The sequence below is a fragment of the Panthera onca genome, chromosome X (assembly GCF_046562875.1).
Source record: "Panthera onca isolate mPanOnc1 chromosome X, mPanOnc1 haplotype 2, whole genome shotgun sequence".
Classification (NCBI taxonomy): domain Eukaryota; kingdom Metazoa; phylum Chordata; class Mammalia; order Carnivora; family Felidae; genus Panthera; species Panthera onca.
Genome location: NC_138357.1, coordinates 10,875,200 through 10,893,550, shown reverse-complemented (window position 1 = coordinate 10,893,550; position 18,351 = coordinate 10,875,200).

Sequence of the window (18,351 nt, the reverse complement as noted above, 5' to 3'; positions counted from 1 at the left end):
TAAAAGCAGGGGAAAATGTTAAAGAGTTCAACCTTTGAATGGAGGGAACTCAAAGGAGAAAGATTCACATTTGTATAGTTATTAATCTAAAGGCACTCCCAGTCCATGCTGCATAGGAAGGCCATACGTTAAGCAGGAGACTATGGTTATATTAGCTCGAGCAGACGACCAAGCTGGGGCTGCTAGGGTAGCTGCAAATGGAGAAGGGGAATCACAGGGGAGGGAGCCACAGAGTGGAGACAGAGCCCCCAAATCTACATATAAACTTCGTTCAAATCCCTCTAATTCCTGAACGGCTTTTGAGTGAGGGAGACCACAAAGAAACAGCTGGAAGTCCGAGAGAACTCATCAGAGATTTCAGGTACTGTCTACTATAAAGGAGAGTGGGGGCAAATTGGACTTTCGTATCTCCCAGGGAAAACATCAGTATTCTTCAAAGATACAGGACAGAATCAAGATTTTCTACAATATACAACATATCAGCAACAATATCTAGTCTCTAACTAAAACTTACTCCACATGCCAGGAAATAGGAAAATAGTAACAAAAATGACAGTTAATAGAAGCCAATACCAAGATACCTGAGATGACATAATTAGGATACAAGGGCTTTCAGTAAACACAATACGGATACGTCCAAAGTGGTGAAATATTGACACAATGAATGAAGAGAAAGCAAGTATTAATGATAAAATTAAAACTATAAAAAATGGGGGGATGGGGTGCCTGGATGGCTCACTCTGTTGAATGCCCTACTCTTGGTTTCGGCTCAGGACATGATCTCATGGTTCGTGAGTTCAAGCCCCAAGTCGGGCTCTGTGCTGATGGTGCAGAGCCTGTTTGGGATTCTCTCTCTCTCCCTCTCTCTCTACTTCTTCCCTGCTCTCTCTCTCTCTCTCTCAAAATAACTAAGCTTTAAAAAAAAAAGTGTAAAAATAGGGGGAAAATAGACCTGAATTCAGTCATCTGAAATCAGACATTCACTGAATAAGCTTAATAGAAAACTGGGCCCAGGAAATTAGAGAGTCAATTACTTAAGGTAAATTAGTAGAATCTATACAGCTTGCAGAATAGAGAAAAATTTGTGATTAAAAAGACATAAACAGAGCCACGGTGACCTGTGCAAAATGTCAAATCACAAACACGTGTCACTGGAGTTTCAGAAAGAAAGAGCGAGGTAGGAAATTTATTTGAATAAATCATAGCTGCCATTTCCCCAAATTTGTTTAAAAATATCAATTTGCAAGCTCAAGACACTAAACAAGCACTAAGCAGGATAAATTTCAACGAGTTGTAAGAGCAAACGAATTAAACTGATATCATACTTCTAAAACCCATAGTAAGCAAGGCAACAATGTAGAAACATTTTGAGAAATCTCAGGGAAAGAAAGTGTGACGAAGGATGTTATGTTCATTCAAGCTGCCCTTCTTATCAGGGCTCTAGAAAAACAGCTTTATACATAAAAGAACACAAGGATATTCTTTTATTTATTTATTCTTTTATGTCTGTTTATTTTTGAGAGAGAGAGAGGGGGGGGGGGGCAAAGAGAGAGTGGAAGACAGAATCCGAAGCAGGCTCCAGGCTCCAAGCCGTCAGCACAGAGCCCGATGTGGGGCTCCAACCCAGGAGCTGTGAGATCATGACCTGAGCCGAAGTCGGACGCTCAACCGACTGAGCCACCCAGGTGCCCCTACATGAGGATACTCTTTAACTGTAAGTCCTTTTTGAGACTGAACCCTGGGAAAACAAGAGAAAGGGATAGAAGGTAGAAAATGAATTTACAAATCATATATGCTATGACAAAGTAGCAGTCACAGGCTGGCCAGACCCCAAAAGCTAGGGAGAAGGATTAGATTTTGTAGTCTTCCCAGAGCACCTGAAGATGTCCGCTGCTCGTTTGTGATCTTGGGGGGTGTGGGCAGGCACCAGACCCCAAGATTAGACCATCTATTAGCCCAGAGAGAGCTGGGGAACAGGACACACTTTCGGGGGTTTATCTTCATCCAGCCCCCTGCCTTCCGTTCACTCTTGGTGTCATATACTCTTTGGGTTTGGACAACTGTATAATGACATCTATCCACCATTATTGTATCACGCAAAATAGTTCCCTTGCTCTACAAATTCCCTGTGCCCCACCTATTCATCACTCTTTCCCCTAAACCCCTGGCAATCACTGATCTTTTCACAGGTCTCCATGGTTTTACCCTCTCCCGAATGTCACAGATGGAATCACGCTGTCGTAGCCGTTTCACATTGGCATCTTTTACTTAGTAATAAGTATTTAAGTTTCCCCCATGTCTTTTGATAACCTGATAACTCGTTTCTTTTTAACACCGAATAATATTCCATTGTAGCGATTTCCCACATTTTACCTATCCATTCACCTATTAGAGGATATCTTGGCGGCTTCCAAGTTTTGGCCATCATCAATGAAGCTGCTGCAAACATCACGTGCACGTTTTTGTGCGGGTATAAGTGTTCAACTTATTGGGGTTAATACCAAGGAGTGCGATCGCCGAATCGTCTGGTAAGAGTATGTTTATTTTGTAAGAAACTGCCAAGCTGTCTTCCAAAGAGGCTGTTGCTCCACATCCCCCTCAGCATTTGGCATTGTCAGCGTTTTGGATTTTGGCCATTCCGATGGGCGTAGAGTTCTTTCTCATTGTTGTTTTAATCTGCATTTCCCTGATGATGTATCATATGGAGTATTGTTTCGTATGCCTACTTGCTACCTGCCTTTCTTCTCTGGTGAGGTCCTTTCAGATTCTTCATCACCGGTCAACATCGTACCAGAGGTGTTTGTCAATGAAACTAGACAAGGGAGGAAAAATCAATTTGAGGTATAATAAGTGGTAAAGCAGTGAAGCGATCTCTATTTTCAGATGCTATGATAGCACATCTAAAGATCTCTAAAGATTCAGTGATAAAACTAATTGGAACAGTAAGAGCATTCCATAAGACATAGCAGGACATAAAATTAATGGACAGAAGTTATTAGCGTTCATATAGAAACCAATTGCTAGCTAGGGGAAATAATATTAGAGAAAAGACCATTTACGACTGCATCAGAGATTACTTTCTTAGGAATAAAACAAACGTGAGAAGTGCAAAATGTATGTGAAGAAAATGTTAAAAGACTCTTGGAAGACACATGAGCAGACCTGGACGAATTGAAGGCTACGTCCCATTCTTGGGTAGGAGGAATCAACGTCACAAAGATGTTCGTTATCTCTGCTAACATATACATTTAACATGCTTCTCATCAGAGTACTTACATTTCAATGGAACTTGATAAGTTGATAATAAAGACAAACAGATAATAAAATTGATATAGAAAACAATCACGCAAGTCGAACTAGGATCATACAAAGAAAGAAAAACTGTAAGGTCTCATTAGATAAATCAGAACAGGTTTGTGACACATGAATAAAAAGACCAACGTGGGAGAACAGAAATGCCAAAAAGTGATCCTAATACGGATGAAAATGTAGTATATGATTAACGTGGCATCTCAAAACACTGGGCAAAAGTGACTTTTTAAAAAACGGTGCTGTGAAAACTGGTCAATGATTTTGGAAAAGATACTACCTCACACCAAAATCAAGAATAAACTCCAGGGGCGCCTGAGCGGCTCAGTCGGTTGAGCGTCCAGTTTCGGCTCAGGTCACCATCTCGCAGTTCGCGAGATCAAGCCCCACACTAGGCCCTCCGCTGTCAGCACGGCAGCGCCTGCTTTGGATCCTCTGAGCCCTCTCTCTCTGCCCCACCCCTGCTTGAGCTTGCGCTCTCTCTTTCAAAAATAAATATTTAAAATAAAAAGAATAAACTCCAATAGATTAGTTATCTAACTGCAGAAATTGAACGACACGAGTACTGGAAGAAAACAGGGGTGAATTGCTGTCTACCCTATGTATACAGCCAAATCTTCTAGCTACGGCTCAAAATCCGGAGACAACAAGAAAAAATATTGATAACTTTGGCTATGTCAATATTAAAAAAAACTGTTTCATGGCAAAAAAAAAAAAAAAAAAAGAAAGAAAGAAAGAAAAAGAAAAAGAAAACCCACCATAAATAAATCAAAGGGTAACTGCCAGACTGGGAACAAATCTTTACATCATATGTGATATATAAAGAGTGAATATCCTTAATATTTGTGAATTTCTCAAAATCAAGGCGGGGGGAACCCTTAAAATCTTGACCGAAAAAGTGGAAAAAAGATATGAACAAAATGTTCACAAAAAGACATATAAAAATGGCCCTGAAACCTGTTGGAGGATGTCCATCTCACTGATATTTGGAGAAGGACAAATTAAAGCCGTGCTAAGAAATAATCTGCCACCTCACAGAATGGCACAATTTTTTATTTATTTTTACTTTTTTAGTTTTCTTTATTGTTATTTTTGAGAGAGAGACCACGTGTGAGCGGGGGAAGAGGCAGAGGGAGGGAGAGAGAGAGAGAGAGAGACAGAGAGAGAATCTCAAGCAGACACCCCGCTCAGTGCAGAACCTGACACAAGTCTCTATCCCATGAACCTAGGATCGTGACCTGAGCTGAAATCAAGAGTCAGACACACAAAGAAGTGAGCCACCCAGGTGCCCCAAGAAGGGCAAAAATTTTTAAAAATAACAACATATGATGTTAGTGAAGCTGCAGTAAAATGGAGATCTTCAAAGACTGCTGGTTAGCATGCAAACTGATAAAATTCCTTGGGAGGGAAATTTGGTAGCATCCAAGAAAAACACGCATTTACTTACTATTTGAAATAGCAATTCTACTTCGGGGAACTTACCCTGAAGACGTACCTCCAAGAATAACAAAAATATGCACGAGGATATTCATGTTAGCATTATTGGTAATTGCAATATATTGAAAACAACCTGAATTCCCACACAGAGAAGAGTGATTGGATAAATTATGGTAATCCATACATTCCAATATGTTACAGCTGTAAAAAAGGACACGAATGACTTCTGTAAAAGATAAAAAGTTATTCCCAGGGGCGCCTGGGTGGCTCACTCGGTTAAGCATCCGACTCTTTTTTTTAATGTCTGTTTATTTTTGAGAGAGAGACAGACCGACAGAGCACGAGTGCGGAAGGGGCAGAGAGAGAGGGAGACCCGGAATCCGAAGCAGGCTCCGGGCTCTGAGCCGTCAGCACGGAGCCGGACGCGGGGCTCGAACCCACGAGCCGCGAGATCGTGACCTGAGCCGAAGTCGGACGCTCAACCGACTGAGCCACCCAGGCGCCCCAGCATCTGACTCTTGATTTCTGCTGAGGTCATGATCTCACGGTTGTGACGTGGACCCCAGCATTGGACTCCATGCTGGTAGTGCAGCCTGCTTGAGATTCTATCTATCCCTCTGCCCCTAACCTGGCTTGCTGTCTCTCTCTCCAATAAATAAACATTTTTTAAAAAAAGGATTTCCAAAATATATTTTTACATAAAAAATAAGTGCAGAAGATTATCTGTAATATGCTATAAAGAAAGGTAATATAAAGAAAGGTGAGGTAAGAACGGTAAATAAGAAACACACACACACACACACACACACACACACACACACACTCATTTCACAAAAAGAAAGACAGAAAGAATAAACCAAAACTAATGAGGTCATTTATAGAGAGAGAGTGGGTCAAAACATATGGAAAATGTTGGAACAGTTAGAATGGATGGGGAAGAAGGAGTGGAGAGTGAACTTTCTCTAAGTATAATTTTTTGTATGCTACTGACTTTTAGATCTTGGTGAATATTTCTTAGAATCAATAGTAATGACACTAATAATAAAAATCCACAAAGATGAGGATCAGGACACAGAATGAAATACACACAGAATCAAATAAACTTACCTGTCTTATAAGAGAATCACATAACCATAATGAAGTGGGGGTGGGGGGGGGATAAAAATGAACTTTCCTAACTTTGGGAAAAAATACTAGGACTGTATTTCTAGGAGCAAAGACAAAAATGACCTTACACAAACCGTAGTTAATTTTTTTTTTTTTAAGATTTTATTTTTTAGTAATCTCTACACCCAACACGGGACTTGAACTCACAACCCCAAGGTCAAGAGTCGCGAGCTTCACCGGCTAAGTCAGCCAAGTGCTCCAGGCTTGTTTTTCATAGGAGTATATGTTATCAATTTTCAAAAGTATTCTAGAATTAAGCAAATAAATAAAAATACTGTGTATGAAGAGCGATAAATTTCTCACTGTCAAAGATAGGAACTACAAATAAATAAAGAAGAGATGAACCTGTGATATTGGAGTACAATTGATGGTTTCAGTATGACCTCATGACTTTTAATAAATATACAGAGAAATATAGAAATCGATAGACATGTATGCATAAATACATACACATCCTATCTCTGATGACTGAGACCTCCTACTAACAATGACATTCATTTCTTTGTTTCGTTAAATCCCACATGTAAGTGAAATCATATGGTATTTGTCTTTCCGTCAGATTTGTTCCACTTAGCATGATACCCTCTAGGTCCATCGATATTGTCAGAGAAGGGGGTTGGGGTTGGGTGACATAGGTGAGGGAGGCTAAGAGACACAAAATTCCAGTTATAAAATGGTTAAGTCACAGGGATGAAAAGTACAGCATGGGGAATATAGTCAAGAATACTGTTATAATGTTGTATGGTGACAGATGGTAACTATACTTCCTTTCTTTTTTAGTTTCTTTCTTTTTTTTTTTTTTACCTGTTTATCTTTTTATTTTTTATTGATTTTTTTAATACGATTTATTGTCAAATCGGCTGACATACCGTGTGTACAGGGTGCTCTTGGTTTGGGGGGTAGATTCCCACGGTTCATTGCTTCCATACGACACCCAGTGAGAGGAAGACAATCTTAAGCAGACCCCGTACCCAGTGTGGAGCCTGGCGCAGGGCTCGATCTCACACCTACGAGGTAATGACCTGAGCTGAAATCAAGAGTCGGCTGTTTGACTGAGCCACCAGAAACTATACTTATTGTCGTGAGCACTGCATAACGCATAGAACTTTCAATTCGCTGCGTCGCCTACTTGAAACTAATATGACATTTATGTTAATTAAAAAACGTAATTACACTCTGTAAAACAAAACAAAACTCCTTAAGTTCCTACAGTGATAAAAAATAATTTAATAAATAGGTGGGAGAGAAGGGAACGTTCTTCCTCATACTGTAACTCCATGTAATAAAAATAGAAACAATGGTTGACATAGAAAAATAACCAGGGGCGCCTGGGTGGCTCAGTCGGTTGAGCGTCCGACTTCAGCTCAGGTCATGATCTCACGGTGTGTGGATTCAGGCCCCGCATCGGGCTCTGCGTTGACAGCTCAGAGCCCGGAGCCTGCTCCGGGTTCTGTGCCTCTCTCTCTCTCTCTCTGCCCCTCCCCCACTTGCACTGTGTCTCTCTCTCGCTCAAAAATAAATTTTAAAAAAATTTTTAAAGAAAAATAGCCATTTGCAAACACCACAGTACTGTTTCAGGCAAGAAGCCTCAAAGGCTGCTAAAATTAATAGGCAATGTATGATGAAAAATGGGGTAATTCCATAGGCTTGGAGAATCTGCCTCAAGAGGCTGATTATAAAAGTTAAAAATAGTAACTTCGTGGTGGAGAAATCCAGCAGACGGTACCTTAACCAAAGGACCAAAGTTAACATTCCCACCAATGATGTGAAATCAACACTATGCGTTTCCTCAGATGATGCGCTGGGAAGGATATAACATCATTTACGTGGTACTCCTGCCAAGAATTCGGAAGATGAACATAATCACGAGGAGACCTCGTACAATCCCCAAATGTGGGGTTTTCCACAAAATAGCTGGCTGACAGTATTCAAATATGCTAAAGTCATCAAATACAAATAAAGACTGAGGACCTATTTAAAGATAAAGGAGCCGTGAAAACTAAATACAATGTCTGATCCTGGAGTGAATCCTGGACTAGAAAAAGATACTGGCGGGATGGCTGGTGAACTCTGAATGCTGTCTGTAGGTTTTCTTACAGCATTGCAACAATGGTAGCTTTCTGATGTTGATAACTGTGCTGTGATTTTGCAAGATGTTAGCATTTGGGAATTGGGGTGATGTATACATAATTACACTGTGGACCATAATGACACCACTTTTGTAAGTCTGAAAGATTAAAACTTTCAAAAATGTCTATATTTAATTAACTTAACAAAAGGCAGGCCAGGAAAACAGGAACGAAAAGCGTACAGGAACAAAAGTAGAAAACAAAGAGCAAAGTGGTAGACAAAAATCTAATCACATCTATACACATTAAACGTAAATGGACTTAACACTCCAATTAAAATTCACACTGTCAGACTGGATAAAAGAATAATATCCAACTATATGTGTTTGCTAAGGGATGGACTTTAAATATAAAAGCACAGCTCAAAAGTAAAATGATTTATTTATATATTTTGGATCTTAACCCTTTATCAGATATGTCATTTGCAATTATCTTCTCCCATTCCAAAGGTTGCCTTTTAGTTTTGTTGATTGTTTCCTTCACTGTGCAGAAGCTTTTTATCTTGATGAAGCCCCAACAGCTTATTTTTACTTTTGTTTCCCTTGCCTTAGGAGACCTATCTAGTAAGAAGTTGCTACAGCCAATGTCAAGGAGGTTATTGCCTATGTTCTCCTCTAGAATTTTGATGGTTTCCTGCCCCATATTTAGGTCTTTCATCCATTTTGAATTTCTTTTTGTGCGTGGTGTAAGAAAGTGGTCAAGTTTCATTCTTTTACACGTTGCTGTCCAGTGTTTCCAATGTATAAAACTCAACACCCAAAAAGCAAATAATCCAGTGAAGAAATGGGCAGAAGACATGAATTGACACTTTTCCAAAGAAGACCTACAGATGGCCAACAGGCACATGAAAAGATGCTCAATATCACTCATCATCAGGGAAATACAAATTAAAACTACAGTGAGATACAACCTCACACCTGTCAGAATGGCTAAAATCAACAACACAGGAAACAGCAGGGGTTGGTGAGGATGCAGAGAAAGGGGAACCCTCTTACACTGTTGGTGGGAATGCAAACTGTTGCAGCCAGTCTGGAAAACAGTATGGAAGTACCTCAGAAAGTTAAAAATAGAACTAACCTAGGACCCAGCAAACGCACTACTAGGTAGTTACCCAAAGGATACAAAAATACTGATTCAAAGGGACGCATGCACCCCGATGTTTATTGCAGTGCTATCAACAGTAGCTCAACTATGGAAAGAGCCCAAATGTCCATCAACTGATGAATGGATAAAGAAGATGTGGTACATATATATGATGGGGTATTACTCGGTGATCAAAAAGAATGAAATCTTGCCATTTACAATGACGTGGGTGGCGCTAGAGAGTATTGTGTTAAACGAAATAAGTCCGTCAGAGAAAAACAAATACCATATGATTTCATTCGTGTGGAATTCAAGAAACAAAACAGATGAACCCGGGGGGGGGGGGGGGGGGGAAGAGAGAGGCGAACCAGAAAACAGACTCTTTACTACAGAGAACCAACTGATGGCTACCGGAGGGGACGTGTGTGCAGGGTGGGATAAGTGGCTGATGGGTATCAAGGAGGGCACTGTGAGGAGCACCGGGTGTTGTATGTAAGTGTCGAAACACTAAACTCTACACCTGAAACTAATATTGCACTGCATAACTAGAATTTAACTAAAAGCTTGACAAAAAGGGCTCTGGAAAAAGAAAAACTAAAATGATTAAAAAACATACACCATGCGGGGCGCCTGGGTGGCTCAGTCGGTTGAGCGTCCGACTTCGGCTCAGGTCATGATCTCACGGTGTGTGAGTTCGAGCCCCGCGTCGGGCTCCGTACTGACAGCTCAGAGCCTGGAGCCTGCTTCGGATTCTCTGTCTCCCTCTCTCTCTGCCCCTAACCCACTCGCATTCTGTCTCTGTCTCTCTCAAAAAGAAATACACATTAAAAAAAATTAAAAAAAAAAAACATATACCATGCAAACAAGAAAAAAGCTGGAGTGATTATATTCAAATAAGTCAAAGCAGACTTCAGGATAAATGGACCTTGACAGAATTCTATGCCAAACATCAACAGAATGAACACAGTTGAAGTGTGCATGGAATATTCACCAAGATTGACCATATTACTTCCAAGGATTCCAATGATACAGAATATGTCCTCTAACCACAAAAGAATGGTTACAGATCAATAATACTATCTCGAAAATCCTCAAATAACTGCACATTAACAAAACACATGCTTCTAACTACCTCTTCAGTCCAAGAAAAATCAAAAAGGACATGGGAAAGTATCCTTAACTGAAAAAAAATACAACATTAGAATGTATGGGTTTGTAGCTAAAGCAATGTCTAGAGAGAAATTTATTAGTTTGAGTGCCTAAATTAGAAACAAACAAACGAAATCTAGCTTTTCATCATAAGAATCTAGATAAAGTAGATCTCATAAATCCAAAGTAGAAGGAAGGATATAATGAAGTAAAAAGAAGAAAAAGAAAAAAAAAAAACAGTAACCAAGCCAAAATTTGTTTCCTTGAGAAGATCAATAAAATTGCCCCCTAGCAGACTGGCTGAGGAAAAAAAAGAGAGAGAAAAAAATTTCCTAGATCCAGAGTAAATGATGAGATATCACTATATATCCTACGTGTATTAAAAATATGATAAAGAAATGTCATAAACATGTTTATGCCCGTTATTTTAACAACGTAGATGAAATGAAAACATTTGTTGAAAGACACATTATCAAAACTGTTAAAAATGACACAGAAAATCCGAATGCCCCTATATCTATGAAACAGAATAATTTGATCAAAAACTTCTCACAAAGAATACTACAGGCCCAGATGATTTCACTGTTGGATTCACATAATGGAGAAATAAAATCAATCTTACACAAATACTTTCAGAAAATAGAGGGAGAGAAAGAAAATATTTGGCGACTCATTTCACAAGGCCAGCATAACCCTGATACCAAAACTGAAGAAAAAATTACAGTAAAAGAAATGACCAAACAATATCATCTGAATACAGACGCCAAAAAAACAAAAAAAAATCACATGCAAATCAAATCCAGAAATATATTGATAGTATTTTATGACCAAGTATAGATTGTCCCAGGAATGCACAATTGGTTTCATATTAGAAAATCTATCAGTGCGATTAATTATATTAGAAGAATAAAGGAGGGGGGTGCCTGGATGGCTCAGTCGGTTAAGCGACTGACTTCCGCTCAGGTCATGATCTCACGGTTTGTGGATTCGAGCCCCGAGTCATGCTCTGGGCTGACAGCTGGGAGCCTGGAGCCTGCTTCCGATCCTGTGTCTCCCTCTCTCTCTGCCCCTCCCCCACTCGTGCTCTGTCTCTCTCTCAAAAATTAAATAGACATTAAAAAAAAGAATAAGGGAGAAAGTCATTTGATCATTTACATACATGCAAAAAACAGGAGCTGACTAAATTTAATTCTGTTCATGACAAAAACTTCCAGCAAATTTAGAAGAGAATTAACTCAGATTGATAAAAAGCACCTACAAAAGACAGACAAAAAACAACAGTTGTAATCATGCTTAATGATGAAAGACCACACACGTTTCCCTTGGATTCAAAACAAAGATGAAATTGGAATCTCTACCATCGATTGCATAATAATGTGATTTTAAGTTTGCTGACTTTTTGTTTGTTTGTTTGTTAGTTTTGAGAGAAATGGAATGAGTGGGCATGCACAAGCAGGGAAGGGGCAGAGAGAGAGAGAGAGAACCCCAAGCAGGTTCCGCAAAGACAGCATGGAGCCTGATGTGGGGCTCAAACCCACAAATCACAAGATCATGACCTGAGCCGAAGTCGGACACTCAACTGAGTGAGCCACCCGCGTGCTCCTGAGTTTGCTGATTTTGATAACGGTATTGTTGTTGTCTACGAGAACGGCATTGTTCTTAGGAAATATACACTGAAATATTTAGGGAAAACGGGCACAATAGCTACAGATTAATGTCAAATGATTCATTGAAAGTGGAAAGAGGGAAAAAAAAGCGGAAAGAGGGACAGAGTGACAGAGGCACAGAGAAGGAGTAGGAGAGGCAACGATAAAGCACCTGGGGTGAAAATATCAAGAATTGGTAAACCTTGGTAAAGTGTAGAACAAGAGTCGTTGTCAAATTATTGCAATTTATCTTTATGGTTAAAATATATTAAAAAGTTAATGCATTCAGTTCTTAGTAGAGTGTCTGGTCCACTGAGGCCAGTTAATAAATGATGGGCATCATTATGAATAATGAATAAGTGAATGAATTTGAACACCAGTAGAAGGAAGAAAGGGTAAAACCAGTTGATTCACCAATATGATAACTCTGAATCAAAGATATTAAATGAATTCTATTTTCCCAAAATGTTTACATGCCTACCACATCAATAATCAGTTTGGTGAATTGTACTCAGAAATTGAAATCTCTAAGACCTTAGGGTTAACAATTTTCCTTTCAAATATGTTTATTTTAGAAAGAGAGCACGCGCAAGCAGGGGAGAGGCGCAGAGGGAGAGAGTGAATCCCAAGCAGGCTCCACGCTCAGCACGGAGCCCAAAACGAGGCTCAATCCCCCGACCCTGGGATCATGACCTGAGCCAAAATCCAGAGTTGGATGCTTGACCGACCGAGCCACCCAGGTGCCCCGAAGAATTAATTTTTTATGTTTATTTTTTTTAAGTCGGCTTCACACCCAGTGCGGGACCCAATGCAAGGCTTGAACTCATGACCCTGAGATCCAGACCTGAGCTGAGATCAAAAGTCGGTCACTTAACCGAACTGAGCCACCCAGGTGCTCCCACAATGTTAGTGATTTAATCTCCTGCCTCCTATCTTGTCTTGATCTAAGTGACTATGGTAAATAAGTATATTTCAGTAGAAGAGTATGTTTCTTTTTCTCAAACTGTGTTTTCAAAATACTCGCTCTTATTATTACATGAAATTTAACAAAATCTATAATTGGTCAACAACTGTAGATTCTTGTCCCGCTTGGGCAAAATGAAAATTGAAATGTTTCTCTATGAAAACACTGTTGTGCACAATTTCTCAATCTCAGTTTTTCTTTGGAGAAGTGGATCATTAAGTGCCCACTCTATGAAACACCAATATGTGTCACATTATGGGAACAATTCACACTGTAAAATCAAACAAATATTTCAACTCAGATCGGAAAATGAATGAAGTTCCAAAGTCTACTTGAAAAGAGAAATTAAGGTCAGTGTGGTCGCAAATGAAGTTTAAAATGTTTGTCTGGAAATCAATAGAGCTGCTTTATAGATAAGTATGCACTTAATACTATATGGAAAGAAATAGAAACAGTGGGTTCAAGTGAGGAATTGCACTGCAAGCATGTGGGATCTCAAGGAATATTCTGCCCACCCTTCTTTCTATTGTCAGACTGTGGTAACACAGGGGAAAACGTAAAGCTCGTGTATGGTAGAGAGTTGTTCTCCCCGTTCATTCCATGTCCATCCTTTGCACACCTCCTACAGCAAAATGACATCAACTGGGCTGTATACTTAAAAAAGAAAATTCAAGTGTTGAGGGGCCTGGGTGGCACAGTTGGTTATGCATCGGACTTTGGCTCAGGTCACGATCTCGTGGTTCGTGAGTTCGAGCCCCGCGTCGGGCTCTGTGCTGCCAGCTCAGAGCCTGGAGCCTGCTTTGGATTCTGTGTCTCCCTATCTCTCTGCCCCTCCCATGCTCATACTCTGTCTCTCTCTCTCTCTCAAAAATAATAAACAATAAAAAAATTAGAAAAAAATAAAAATTCAAGTGTTTAGTAAGCTATAGCATACACAACAAAAAGTCCAAAACTCTCAGTTGTACACACTGATGAAATTTTACAAAATGACCACACCTCCCCTACTCTTTTTGTGCCCTCTTCCAGTCACTACCCACCCCCGTCCCTGCTCGAGGCAAAATATCTTGATTTCTAACAGCATTAAGTTTGCTTTGTATGTCTTTGTGAGTATGTACTTGTGTCTGTATAAGAGATGTATGTGAGATTCATTCATATTGTTGTATGTACTTATAAGTCATGTATGCCCTCATTGCTGTGCAACATTCCATCCTGTGATCATGTCAAAATGTATTCACCCTTTCTACTCTTGATTTCTTGGGAGGTATTACAAATGGTGCTGCTATAGACATTCTTTTACATGCTTTTTAGTGATGATCAGATCAGCGCGCACTTCTTTTTAGACATGTACCCAGAAGTGGAATTTTTGAGTTATGGTGTATACGAGTGTCCAGCTTTATTAGAGACTGCCAAACACTGTTTTCCAAAGTATTTGTACCAATGTATATCCTTATCAACTATGTGTGAGAATTCCAGTTTCTAGATTCTAATCAACAGTCAGTATTGTCTATCCTTTTCTTTCAGACATTCTGGTGGGCGTGTGGTTGTGCTCCTTTCTTTTTTTTAAAGTTTATTTATTTTATTTTGAGAGAGACAGAGACAACATGAGAGGGGGGAGGAGGAGTGAGAGAGAGGGAGAGAGAGAATCCCAAGCAGGCTCCACACTACCAGTGCAGAGCCCAACATGGGACTTGAACTCATGAAACCGCGAGATCATGACCTGGGCCCAAACCAAGAGTTGGATGCTTAACCAACTAAGCCACCCAGGCACCCCACTGTTTTTTGCCCTCACTGGAGTGTATGTATCTAGTGTCTGTATGTTATCTCATGCCCCTATAGCTTAGAGAAAGATGAGCTGAGAAAGATGAGCTAGAGAAACTTTTTGATCTTGGAAAACTCACTAAGACCAAGTGAACCTCATCTTCTTTGTGAAAACAAGAAATGACCAGTTTGCCTATCTTATCAAACTTCTGTATGGATTAAGTAAAATAAAGTAAAAGACATGCTAAAGAGTCAAAGAAAAACCATTATTCCCATCATTTAGTACAGTGATTCTAAAACTTTCTTCTGTATAATACTCTGAATCAAAGAAAGTTCACCTGAGCTCTGAATCAGAATTTCTAGGGAAGTAGTTTGGGAATATGGGTTTTGGACTAGTATCTTCAGGTGGTTTCTATGATCACACATACTTGTAAGCCATTGATCTAAACTGTGTGTGTGTGTGTGTGTGTGTGTGTGTGTGATAAAATGTCTTTTACACTCTCCAAGTGTTGTTATTTTCCATTATTTAACCATGGCTGTTATCTTCAGATATTTCTACAGGATGAACAATATGTAAGGTAGTCTTAAGTCCAATATCAGCACCCTCTGAAACTGTTGAACATGAAAGGGCCCTAATCGACTTTATAGCAACACTAAATACAATCACTTATCTACGCCTTGCTTGTAAATTCACTATCTCTGGGGAAGCGCATTAAGGTTTTCATTGATCTGACACAGAAAAGCATAAACATTTGAGTGTATGGAATGGAACTTGTTTTTGTTTTTTCCATACTCGTATTAAAATTTTGTTAATGCAAACGTAAATTGGTTCAACTTTCTTAGGAATTATTTTGACTAGATAGATATAGACAGATATCAAGTACCTTATAATTTGTGTATGCATTGACACTTCCAAGGTTTCTTCGGGGGACTTTTCTTAAAATAAGAGCCCCACATGAGGACAGTGCTTTCTACAGAAAAACGTCCACTGCGGGGCGCCTGGTGGCTCAGTCAGTTAAGCGTCCGACTTCAGCTCACGTCATGATCTCACAGCTCTCAGAGTTCAAGCCTCGCGTCAGGCTCTGTGCTGACAGCTCAGAGCCTGGAGCCTGCTTCGTATTCTGTGTCTCCCTCTCTCTCTGTCCCTCCCCTGCTCACGCTCTCTCTCTCTCTCTCTCAAAAATAAATGAACATGAAATAATTTTTAAAAAAGAAAAGAAAAGAAAAATGTCCACTGTGACCTTATTTATAATAAGAAAAAAATGGAAGCGGTCCAAATGTTTAACAGTACCAAATGGTTATATGATACTGGTATTAGTAATAATAATATAAATTCACCATACCTTGATGGTTTCCCCACATTTCGGTCAATATCAAGCATAGCATACATATCCATACATATAAGCCCATAAAAAGGTTTGGAAATACTTCTTTATAGCAGCTTTACTCATCATAGCCAAACCTGGAAGCAATTCAAATGTCTATTAGCAGATGAATATATAAATAAATTTTGGTATATCTTTATAGTTTAGCACTACTACCAAAGAAAAAGGAACAAACGATTGGCATCACAACATTAATAAATCTCAAAAACATACTGAAAGAAGCCAGACACAACAGAGTATACACATACAATCACATTTATACGAAATTCTAGGGGAGACAAAACTAACCTATTGTACCATAAAGTCGATTGGTGGTTGCCTAGGGCTGGCGATGAGGGAGATTGAATTCAATGGGGCATGAGGGAAGTTTCTGGAGTGCTGGAAATTTTCTACACTTCGGGAATGGTGTGATTTTATAGATGTATAGAGTTGGCAAGACACTGGAAAATACAGCTGAAGTGGGCTCCTTTTATTGTAAGTAAATTATTTTATAAAAATTAAGAGTGATGCCTAAGAGACATAAAAACCAGTCTTTTCATTTCCTCGTTCTCATATTACCCGCAAGAAATTTACGGCTTCTGAAGGGAAACTGTTCATCCTCTCCTCACCTATCTTTTCTAACAGCTGGTTCATTTCTAAAAAATCTTGGAACAGCCATGCCCCGAGAGAATTTTTTGTAATGTGCGGATGGTCTGTTATAATATCAAATTAGATTGTGTTGAAAAATAAAGCACCGCGGTCATGTGTAACTCAAAGGCTATTTCCTGACACCGAAGGCGGTTTTCAGTGGTCTGCATGGTGAATTAGTTTCGTAGCCTCTGTTCATATTGGGAATCCGGTTTTTATTTCTCTCGATGCTGGAAGAATGCCAGTGCATGTCAGTCAACTTCATTCATTGCTTTCTACACGTGTCCTGCTGGTTCACATATTCAGAAATCTTACTGAGGGAAAGAAAACAGGCATTGCATTCTAAGTGACTATACCAGAAGAAAATGATGAGAATGTCTCTGGTGAATAACCTTCACGAGATAACCGTGTGTATTTGGTACCTTTTGCATTTTTTTAAAGATTTTATCTTATTTTTTTATTTCTTGTTAGCATTTATTTATTATTGAGAGACAGAAAGAGACAGAGCATGAGCATGGGAGGGTCAGAGAGAGGGAGACACAGAATCTGAAACAGGCTCCAGGCTCCGAGCTGTTGGCACAGAGCCCGACGCGGGGCTCGAACCCACGGACCGCGAGATCATGACCTGAGCCCAAGTGGGACGCTCAAGCGACTGAGCCACCCAGATGCCCCAAGATTTTATTTTTAAATTGTCTCCACACCCAACGCAGGGCTCAAATGCACAGCCCTGAGGTCAAGAGTTGCAAGCTCTGACAGCCCGCCAGGCGCCCTGGTACCTTCTGCATTTCGAAGCCTTACATTTTCCTGTCAGTCTACCAGAAATCTACTATCATCAAGTAAGGACATACTTAATAGGATATAGTACTCTTTCTACTCGATATGAAGATTTTCACATATGGATGTAGTCCTATGAATGTGTGCGTGCGTATTGGAGCCATAATATTCAATCTTAGTTTATTTCTTCTTTTAGAATTCTGATTACTTAGTGCACTTTGGGTTTTTGTACTTAACGACTGTGGGACATAAGGCGTTTTCAACAGGTTTTGTTGAAATAATGCAGTTCGGTAGGGCCGGCTCGTCTTCAATCTGCTTATGCCACCCCAAAACATAGGAAATATGCTGTCGAAAGAGTAACCATAATGCTATGCATAGTGTAGGTGGTCTACAAATTCAATAGCCATTTATTGGGCATCTGTTAATGTCAGGCAACGATAAATATGCCATGAGAGTTGCTTTCAAAGGACTAACGGATGAGAGATTTGTTTGGGAATATATAGAATTCAGGGTTTCCTGAAAAAATACATCATGGTGAAACTAACAGATATTTACTGTGTGAGACTTAGTAGGGGCCTTAGAGAATATGCAGGGTACCCTTCTGCAATCGCCCCGAGGAGTGTTCACACAGGCACTTCTCGAACACATGTAGTGACTAAGAACTTGCTAAGTCTTAAAATAGCTCATTCCGTCGTTGGCCAGCTGTCTGTTAGAAACTATTTTTCTTGTATCAAATCAAAATCTATTGCTCTGTGACTTCTGCACACTAGTTTGAGTTATTCCCTCAGGGACCATAGGAAATATAAATCTAAGTATATTTTTTCTTTGAAAATATTATGCACTTTAAGCTTTCACTGTATGGAAATGATAAGAGGCTAAAGCAACCTTTATTCATAGAGTCCCTATCACTGAGAGAAATCTTA